The sequence below is a fragment of the Nyctibius grandis genome, chromosome 10 (assembly GCF_013368605.1).
Source record: "Nyctibius grandis isolate bNycGra1 chromosome 10, bNycGra1.pri, whole genome shotgun sequence".
Lineage (NCBI taxonomy): Eukaryota > Metazoa > Chordata > Aves > Nyctibiiformes > Nyctibiidae > Nyctibius > Nyctibius grandis.
In genome coordinates, this window is record NC_090667.1 from 1 (window position 1) to 10,223 (window position 10,223).

The 10,223-nt window shown below is 53.1% G+C and overlaps 1 long non-coding RNA gene across 4 annotated transcripts; it reads left to right on the forward strand.

Annotated features, from left to right (window-relative positions):
* The first annotated feature begins 3,599 nt into the window (after nt 1-3,599).
* LOC137667881 (uncharacterized) lies at nt 3,600-7,541 on the forward strand. Of its 4 annotated transcripts, XR_011048853.1 has the most exons (5): nt 3,600-4,007; nt 4,771-4,902; nt 6,093-6,203; nt 7,011-7,153; nt 7,269-7,541. It is a non-coding gene; the product is annotated as an uncharacterized lncRNA (long non-coding RNA). The 4 variants fall into 4 exon arrangements; XR_011048852.1 differs by having other exon boundaries at nt 7,011-7,541; XR_011048854.1 differs by lacking the exons at nt 3,600-4,007; nt 4,771-4,902 and adding an exon at nt 5,224-5,315 and having other exon boundaries at nt 7,011-7,541.
* Nucleotides 7,542-10,223: the final 2,682 nt, after the last annotated feature.

Genomic DNA, 10,223 nt, shown 5'->3' on the forward strand with positions numbered 1-10,223 from the left:
ATCTGTAGATTGGATGTGATCTTTCACACGGGGAGGGCGGAAGGAAAATTTGCACTCCTTCATAAAAACCGTGGCAAACGCTCGCTGCAGGTTTTTGCTAATTTCTTTTTATTATTATTATCTGATGCGCTTTCCTGCAACTGTTCAGTTTTGTAGAATATTTTTACTGGAATCTGTGCATATGCTTATAGCTCTAAAAACTGTCTTGTTTCGTTTAAGTTCACTTCCTGCAGAGTCCACAGAAGTCCGTTCTTCGCCGCCGGTCAGCTGATCTTTATCTTCTGGTTCCGCTTGGGCTCCGCTCAACACCCCATCCTCGATGTTCTCGCCGTGACCAGCGTCCCGTCTTGACCAGAGTCTGCTTTCCACTGCCGGCGTCTCGTAAGTATTAACCTAAAATACCTGAAGTCTGTTTAGAACCTTATTTCTACTAGTTCTTATTTGTAAGTATTTGGGGCGAGCGGAAAAGAAGGCAGGGACTCTGCGAGGGAGGAGGCGAGGGCTGAAAGCCAAAGGCCTCAGGCTCCTTTATTGCTATTCTGCTGCCCTACTGAAATGCAGGAGCCGGACTGGGCGGTTCGAGACGCCATCAACGTTCACAGGCTGAGCGCTCATCACCCCTTCTGGGAAGAGCCACGGTGTTGTGGGCTCAGAACGTCAACAGCCATTCCTTGTTTTCAGTTCTGTCTTCAGAACTGCCCTTCAACACACGTTTACTTTTTTCACGCCTCAAAGGGCCCCCTGAACTGCTCAGGGCTCCTTTATCTTAAAAGGGAGCAAGAACTATTCTCAGTGCAGCCTTCCCAAGGGAATCCCCTGCTCTGCAGGTAAAGCACAGCTGTTTGCGGGCTGATGGTCTTCCACAAGCATTCTGTATTTTAAGGTAAAAAAGGTTAAGCGTACATCCTTTTTACTGGAATCGTCAGAAGTTAATACTTGTAGGCCTAATCCTGCTTAGCTGCTCATTAAGCTTTGACTGACGATTGGTTTAGTCACAGGTCAGGATTGTTGTAGAAGTTTTCACTTAAATTGTTACAGAAGTTCTCATGAATTAAGAATAGAATAATTAATATAAGTCAATCTGATAAACACAGGTGGGCTTTCACAATCCGTCAATATTGTTCTCAGAGCTCCTTGTGTAATCCTGACCTATGACTGAACAAATCATCAATCAAAGCTTAATGAGTAGCTAAGCAGGAGCAGGCCTAGAAGTATTACCTTCTGATGATTTTAGTAAAAGGGATGTATGGTTAACCTTTTCTTTACTTTAACAGAAATATGGGATACTTAGAAATAAGCATTAATAGAAATAAAGCTCTAAATAGACTCTAGCTATTTTAGGTTAATACTTAGGAGACGCTGGCAGTCGAGACCCGTCAACCCGGATCAAGGCGGGACGCCGATTACAGGAAGAACATTAAGGATGGGGGGGGTGTCGACCGGAGCCGGAGCGGTACCAGAGCATAAAGATCAGCTCAGCAACGGAATAGAACGGACTTTCGTGGACTCCTGACAATGGACTTTTGTGGACACTTGACGAAGGAAGAAAGAGGAATGGAAATAGTTAGTGGATTTTTAACAGAAGCTCGTGAGAAGTTTGTGATCTAACTACTGCTTAGTTTCTATATAAACCGATAGTGAATTTGAGTCAGGTACCATTCAGTGCGGTGGTGGTCCAACTCCGAGTTGCTTCAATGAAGAATCGGCAAACCTGGAGACCCGGATTCTGCCGATTTTCTTTAACAAGGATTATACAAAGGAGCTTTGAGAAGAATATTGAAGGGTTGTGAAAGCCCACCCGTGTTTGTCAGCTAGACTTGTATTTATTATTCTACTCCTAATTCTTTTTCACCTCTACTGATTCTTACCTGCTTAATTTGTGAGAACTTGTACGACAACTTACGTGACAGTTTCTACAACAGCTTTTATGTTAGGAATGAGTTGAAAATGGTGTCCGTGAGTCCTGATGCCGATGTTAAGTGTTCAAACTGCTCAGGCTTTTAAAGGATGTGTTGTATTTCGAGCTGACCTGTTTACCTAGAGTCCTCCTTTAGCTCAACTGCTCTCCTGGCTCTTATCCTGACTGCGTTCCTCTACTTTCTTCTGTGCTGTTTTTTGCCCGTGCCGGAGTCTAACTTGGGAGTTCTGTTTTTCAGCCGCCTTGTCGTAAGCGTGTCGTGAGGCTCGGCGGCTACCCCCGGCGCAGGTTTGCCCGCAGGTCGTTAAGCTTTTGTGAGGGTGAGGGACCAGCGCGGTGTCCGGAGGCTCCTGGCTGTGGGGGCAGCGAGGGGTGTCGGGTGTGGGGGGCCAAGAGGGGCCGGGGGCGTCGGTGGCCCTGGGGAGCCCGTTCCGGTGCGGGAACGAGGCGGAGCAGAGGCGGAGGGAGAGGCGCGGCACCGTCCTCTGGCACGGTGTCCCTGTGCCGTGGGGCGGCTGCCGGGGTGACAGGCTGCGGGACGGGGCTGGTGACGGGGCAGCCATTTGGAGGGGTGCCCTCCCTTTACTTTTCTAGCAGAGCTCCCCTTTTTTGGGGAGGGGGCGTGTACACGCGTAAATGGCGTCGCTAAAGTAAGGAGGTGGCGGTCAGGGCTGTTTCCCTCCTTTAGTGCGTGTTTTTGGGGTGAATGAAAAGCGGGGAGGGGGTCTGGGTGGTGATGACGTCATTTGGAGCACCCGAATGTCACCGAGGCAGGGCAAGGACGCAGTGGAGCGGCAGGTAAGTGGGGCACGGGGGGGTCCCCCAAGGAAGGGGGTGTCGGAGCGTAAAACCGCGCGACAATCGGTGGGAGAGGTGAGGCGGTGGCGGCCCCGCGCGTCGGGAGGGCGGCAGTGCAGCTCGGGGGCCGCGCATGCGCAGTGGAGGGGCGCCCCGGCCGCGCTGGGTGCAGCAGCGGTCGCTTTTTACGTTTTTTTCTTATCTCCCTTTTAGTTCTCGGGAGCTATTTTTTTAATTTTCTCCTTTTCTTAATCACGGTCGCTTTTAAAAAAGTGTCTCCGAGTGTCTTGCCTTTCCTCGGTGCCGTTGCTTTTTAAACAATGTCTCTCGGCGGCTGCGTTTTAGTTCGCCGCCGCTGCTTTTGCCGAGGGAGCGGTGCTCAAACGGGGCGCGGGCGGGACGTGGTCGGTGTCCCCCGGGCAACCGCGTATGCGCAGTGCGCGGCTCCTTGCCGCCCTCGGTGCCGGGAGTGGGCGTGGCCGTGCCCCTGCGGGGGTGGAGCAGAGGCGTGGTCTCCTGTGGAACCACGCCCCGAAGGGGAGGGGCCGGGCGTGGTCTCCTGTGAAACCCCGCCCTGAGCGGGTGGGACAGGGAGGCGTGGCCTCCATTGGAACCCCGCCCTGGGGGGTGGGAAGGGGCGTGGTTTCCTGCGCGACTCCGCCCTGAGGGGCAGGACATGGGCGGGGTCCCCTGGGGAACCGCGCATGCGCGGTGGAGGGGCGCTCTGGCGGCGCCTTCTGCTGCCGCCCTGTGGTCAAATTTCGGTACTGCGGCCACCGCTTTTTTTTTTTTTTTTTTTTTTTTTCCTTCTTTCCGCGCCCTTCTCCGTTTCACTTTCCCGGGGCTTTTTTTTTAAACTTTCTCCTTCTTTTCTAATCATGGTCGCTTTTAAATTTTTCTGTCTATTTTATCCCGTTTGCTGCCTTTATTTCGCCGTCTTTTGTGTTAATAATTGGTCTTTCCTCGGCGGCGTCGCTTTTTAAATGTTCTTTCCGTGCTCGCTTATTTTCCTGCTCCCTGTCCTTATTTGTTTGCTAGGGCGCCATCTTGGTTGCTAGGGCGCCATCTTGGTTGCTAGGGCGCCATCTTTTTCCCCTTTTTTTGGGGAGGGGGCGTGTAGACACGTAAATGGCCTTGCTAAAGTAAGGAGGTGGGGGTCAGGGCTGTTTCCCTCATTTAGTGCCCTTTTTTTGGGGTGAACAAAAAGCGGGGAGACGGCTGGGTGGCGCTGACGTCGTTCGGGGCACCTGAACGTCACCGATGCGGGGGCAAGGATGCAGTGGAGAAGCAGGTAGGTGGGGCGGGGGGCCCCCAAAGCAGAGGGTGTCACGGCGTAAAAATAGCGACAATTGGTGGGAGAAGCGAGGGAATGGCACGCCCTGGGGTCCGGGGCGCGATACTGCGGGTGGGGGGCTCTGGCCGCGCTCGGTGCCGCAGCCGTCGCTTTTTACATTTGTCCATCCCCGTTTTAGTTTTCGGGGCCTACTTTTTAATTTTCTCCTTTTCTTAATCGCGGTTGTTTTTAAGAATGTCTCTCGGCGGCTGCGTTTTAGTTCGCCGCCGCTGTTTTTGCCGAGGGAGCAGTGCTTAAACGGGGCGTGGGCGGGACAGGAGCGGGGGGGGGCGTCTCCTGGGCAACCGCGCATGCGCAGTGGGCGGCTATGGCCGCTCAGTCAGTGCTGGCAATGGGCGGGGCCGTGTCCCCGTGGGGGCGTGCCAGGGGCGTGGTCTGGTGTGGAGCCCCGCCCCGAGGGGGCTGGACGGGGGCGTGGTCTGGTGCGAAGCCCCGCCCTGAGCGGGCGGGACGGGGGAGGCGTGGCCTCCATCGGAGCCCCGCCCTGGGGGGCGGGACAGGGCGTGGTTTCCCACGCAACTCCGCCCTAAGGGGCAGGGTATGGGCGGGGTCCCCTGGGGAGCCGCGCGTGCGCGGTGGAGGGGCGCTCTGGCGGCGCCTTCTGCTGCCTCCCTGTGGTCAAATTTCGGTACTGCAGCCGCCGCTTTTTTACTTTTTTTTTTTTTTTTTTTTCCTCCGTTTTTTTTTTTTTTCTCCGCAGGTCCCGGCGCGGCGGGGACGGGGCGGGTCCCGGCGCGGTTCCCAGCGGGGCGGCGGCTACCGGAGCGGAGGCTCCCGGGGCGGCGCGGCGCCGGTCCCGGCGGCAGGTCCCGGCGAGGCGCCGGTCCCGGCGGTAGGTCCCGGCGTGGCGCGGCTGCGGCTGCCGGGGCGGCGCGGCGCCGGCGCAGCTTCCCGGAGCGGCGGGGGCGGCTCCCGGGGCGGCGCGGTGCCGGTCCCGGCGGCAGGTCCCGGCTCGGCGCGGCGGCGGTTCCCGCGCGGCTCCCTGCGGGGGGGGCCCGCGGCGGGGGCGGGTTGCGGCGCCGCGCGGGGCGGGGGGGGGGCGCGTCCTGGCGCGGCTTCCGGCAAATCGGCGGCTTCCGGCGCGGCTTCTGACGTGGCTTCCGGCGCGGTTTCTGGCGCGGCTCCCGGCGCGGCGCCACGCCGGTCCCGGTCGCGGCGGTAGGTCCTGGTGCGGCGCCGGTCCAGGCGCAGGTCCCGGTGCGGCGCGGCGGCAGCTCCCGGTGCGGCGCGGCGCCGGTCCCGGCGGTAGGTCCCGGCGCGGCTGCGGCTCCCGGGGCGGCGCGGCGCCGGTCCCGGCGCAACTTCCCGGAGCGGCGGGGGCGGCTCCCGGGGCGGCGCGGTGCCGGTCCCGGCGGCAGGTCCTGGCTCGGCATGGCGGCGATTCCCGCGCGGCTCCCGGTGGGGTGGGGGGGGGCGAGTCGCGGCGCCGGCGGGTCCTGGTGCCTGCACCGGGTGGTGGGGGGGAAAGGGCCCCAGCTGCTGCTGCCGGGGGGGTCCGTGGGGGCGGGCGGGTCTGCGCTCCCGGGGCGGCTGGGCCCGGCTCCCCGCGGGGGATTTTTGGGCCTCGGGGGGGTTTGGGGGGCGGGCGCGGCAGTGCAGGAGATGGAGGAGAAGTAAAGCCTGCGAGAGCAATAATAAAGTGCCGGCCGGGCTGCGATGGTGCCGCCCCGCAGGGGGAGAGCAGGCTCGGCAGCTGGGTTTTTGGGCTCCGCAGCGGGCGCTCCGTGAGCTGGTTCGGGGGCCGAAAGCAGAAGGTAAACTGGCCGCTTGCGTGGGGGAGAGGGAGGGCGTCGGGGGGCCGCGTGGGAAAGCGGCGGGTGGGCAGGGTGCGTGGACGTTGCCCGGAGGCAGGGGTCCAGTCACGTCGGAGCCCGAAGTTGGGGGAGGCCGACACGCAGCGGGCTGGCCGAGCTGAACGTCCGAGGTGGTCTCCGGGGGCCATGTAGCGTGGGCATGTGTGAGGCTGTGTATCTGGGAAGCCTCGTGTTGTAAGAGCTGTATGATACCAATGTGTTCTCTTAGGTGGATAAGAGTCAAGTGACCGGAGCCAGAGAGGAGGAAGGGAGGCAGAGAGAGAGGAAGATGCATCCGAACTGTCAGATTCTCCCAGCAGCTCCAAGGGCGGAAGCCGTGGTGAGTCCTGGACCCTTGGGGCCGTGTCGCCCCTCTTCTGCGTCGTGGTCCTTCCCTGCCCCACCTTCTCTTTCTCTCACAGCTGTAATTTTTTTCGCTTCCCTGCATCTCTTCCTCTCTCGTTCTCCAAGTCCCTCTCTTTCTCTGTTGTTCTGCCTCTCTGCTTTCTTTTTCTGTCTGCACTTCTGTCCTGTTCCCTGTCCCTCTTTTTTTCATCCTCTGTCCTGCAGCCCATCACTGTTTTTGTCTTTCTCCATCTATCTGTCTGTCTTCCTGTCCCAATTTTTTTTAATTCCTCCCCATCTGCCCTTTAGCCCTTCACAATTACCGCCCCCTGCCCCATCTGGCCCCCGTCTGGCTCCATGTCCCTATTTCTAATTTCCTCTGTCTCTGCCCTGTATTCTAGATACACTTTTCTTTCTTGTATTATCTTATTCCACGTTCCTGTCTCTATGTTTTAATTTCTTCCTTCTCTGTCCTATAGCCTGGTTTTGTCTTTATCGTTCTCTGTCTGGCTCCCTGGCCCTATTCTTTAATTCCTCTGTCTCTCCCCTTCAGCTCACTGAGGTTTTTTGGTATTTCTCAGTGTCTCTCTGTCCACCTCACTGTCCCCTCTTTTAATTTCTCCATCTCTGCCCTGTGGCCCATCAGAAATCTTTGCTTTTCTCCATCTCTCTCAGTCCGGTTCCCTCTCCCTCCCTCCTCTCTGGCCTGTAGCCCATCGCTGTTTCTTTTGCCCTCTGCCCCTCTCTCTGTCTCGGTAGCTCCCTTTCCCTGTTTTTTAATCCTTTCCTCTCTGCCCTGCAGGGAGGGGGAGGAGGTGCTCCAGGCACCAGAGCAGAGATTCCCCTGCAGCCCTGGTGACGCAGGTTGTCCCTGTGCAGCCCGTGGAGGTCTGCGGTGGAGCAGACGTGCACCTGCAGGCCACGGAGGACCCCTCGCTGGAGTAGGTGGGTGTGCCTGAAGGAAGCCGTGACCCCGTGGAGCGCCCGCGCTGGAGCAGGCTCCTGTCAGCAGCCGTGGCTCCGTGGAGAGGAGCCCATGCTGGAGGAGGTATTATGGCAGGACCTGTGGCCCCGTGGGAGGGACCCTACGCTGGAGCAGAAGAAGAGCGTGAGGAGGAAGGAGCGGCAGAGACAATGTGTGATGAACTGACCGCACCCCCCGATCCCCGTCCCCCTGCGTTGGTCGAGGGTAGGATGTAGAGAAGCTGGGAGTCAAGATGAGCCCAGGAAAAAAAAAGAGAGGGGTGGGAGGAAGGTGTTTTTTAGATTTGTTCTTATTTCTCGTTACCCTACTCTGATTTTGATTGACAATAAATTAAATGAATTTCCCCAAGTAGAGTGTGTTTTCCCGTGACGGAAGTTGGTGAGTGATCTCTTTGTCCTTATCTTGACCCACAAGCTTTTTTGTTGTATTTTCTCCCTGTCTTGTTGAGGAGGGCGAGCAATAGAGCGCCTCGGTGGGCACCCGGCGGCGGCCGTTCGTATTTTGGAGCCTGGCTCTCGGCTCGTCTTTTTCTTGGACATAGCATGAAACATTTGGACATTTGGGTAGGTAAACAAGCCCGGAGCCCATTGTTGTTCGGGCTGTGAAAGGGCTGACATGGGACGATTGCAGGCAGGAATAGCTTTCAGGGCCGCCACCTTTGTCGCGGGAGCAATCTGCGGTCGTTCGCCTTTTTGGAACAGGGTTCCCGTCTCGTTTGTTTTGTCGGTCAGAGCGTGAAACGTTTGGACATTTGGGCGTTCAGGTCTCCCTCCCTTCTGGTGTTCAGGTCTACCTTCCTTCCACGTGGCGTGCAGGTCTACTGCGTGCAGTCTATCTCTTTTCTAATTTTTTTTACATTATTGTGGCTTTAGTTTCTTAGCTTTAGTTTCTTAGCTTTAGTTTCTTAGCTTTTTTTACTTTTACATTTACTCTTTATTTTTTACTTCTGCTTCGTTAACTTCTGTTGCTTTTACAATTACTTTTACTTTTTTATTGCTTAGTTGCCGCTGCTTCGTTGCTGCTTATTAGTTTTTCTTTTTTTGCTTTTTCTTTACTTTTTCTTTTACTGGTCTACTTCTTCCAGGTGTACCTCTTCTGACTGGTTTGCCGCCTTCTGGTGTGCAGGTCTATGTTCGTTTCTGGTGTGCAGGTCTTTTTTACTTTTACGTTTTTACTAAAGAAGTCTAAACGCACAGCATTTTAATTTTTTTACGGTGTCCTGGTTTTGTGCAGATAAAATTTATAGAATCACTTTTCTGTTCCATTTTGTTTCAGTTTGTGGCCAGCTGTGGGACAGGGATCAAGGCCATTAGCAGTTAAATCCAGGGCAGGTGCCCCAGGCTGGCCCACAGGTGTATTCTATAACATTAAGCTCAGGTTCACTATAAAAGGGCAACTTGCTGGGGAGGGGTGGGCCTCTTTTTGCTCTGCTCCCTTCCCTCTTTCTACTTCTTCTCAACAATGGCTATCTCCAGAGGAACTTGCCATCGCTCTGTGGGCTAAGTATAGTTTTGTGTGTTTTGTATTAGCATCGATATCAGTTTTAAATTGTAACCCATGAGTCTCCCTCCTTTTCCTGAATCCCTTTCTCAGTCCGGGAAGGGCAATGGGGTGATAGAACAGCTGCTTACTGTTCAGGGTGGTGGTCGGTGCCCTGGGTATATGAGCCGCAGCCTCTCATCAGCGAGCTCATTTTTCTCCTGAGCTTTGATGGTGTTAGTGCTCAGCTGCTCCTTCAGTCAATTTTAGCCTTTGAGCTGGTCAAGCTATTTGGGCAGATGTATTTTAACATTGAGAGAAGCAGCAGTGTGTCTGTGAGGTAAGAGGTTCAGGTGCAGGAGAGGTTAATTTTCTGCTTTTATTTGTTAAACTTTTGTTTTTAGTTAAACTTTTGTTTTTAGTTTAGTTTAACTAAATTTTTTCTTTAGTTTACAATTACTTTTTTTTTTTTTTAGTTTTATTCTTTTTCTACCTTATAGCGTTCAGGTCTCCCTCCCTTCTGGCGTGCAGGTCTGCCTTTTTTTATGGAATGCAGGTCTCACTCCCTTGTGGCGTGCAGGTCTACTGGGTGCAGTCTATCTGTTTTCTAATTTTTTTTACATTTTCTTAGCTTTTTGGTTTCTTAGCTTTTTGGTTTCTTAGCTTTTTGGTTTCTTAGCTTTTTGGTTTCTTAGCTTTTTGGTTTCTTAGCTTTTTGGTTTCTTAGCTTTTTGGTTTCTTAGCTTTTTGGTTTCTTAGCTTTTTGGTTTCTTTTAGCTTTTTGGTTTCTTTTAGCTTTTTGGTTTCTTTTAGCTTTTTGGTTTCTTTTAGCTTTTTGGTTTCTTTTAGCTTTTTGGTTTCTTTTAGCTTTTTGGTTTCTTTTAGCTTTTTGGTTTCTTTTAGCTTTTTGGTTTCTTAGCTTTTTGGTTTCTTAGCTTTTTGGTTTCTTTAGCTTTTTGGTTTCTTTAGCTTTTTGGTTTCTTAGCTTTTTGGTTTCTTAGCTTTTTGGTTTCTTTAGCTTTTTGGTTTCTTTAGCTTTTTGGTTTCTTAGCTTTTTGGTTTACTTTTTACATTTACTCTTTATTTTTTACTTCTGCTTTTTTAACTTCTGTTGCATTTACAATTACTTTTACTTTTTTATTGCTTAGTTGCCACTGCTCAGTTGCTGCTTATTAGTTTTTCTTTTTTTGCTTTCTCTTTACTTTTTCTTTTACTGGTCTACCTCTTCCAGGTGTTCCTCTTCTGACTGGTTTCCCGCCTTCTGGCATGCAGGTCTATGTTCGTTTCTGGCGTGCAGGTCTTTTTTACTTTTATAACTTCATAATTTTTTAAATTTTTTTTTTTAATTTTAGTATTTTAGCTTTTGGTTTTTAGTGTGTTAGGGTTTTAGTGTGTGTGTTAGGGTTTTAGTGTGTGTGTTACAGTTTTTTAACTTAGGTTTCTTTAACATTTAATATTTTTTACTTTTTAAACTTCTGTTACTTTTACAATTAATTTTACTTTCTTGTTTATTAGTGGTGGCTTTATTAGTGGTGGCTTTATTAGTGGTGG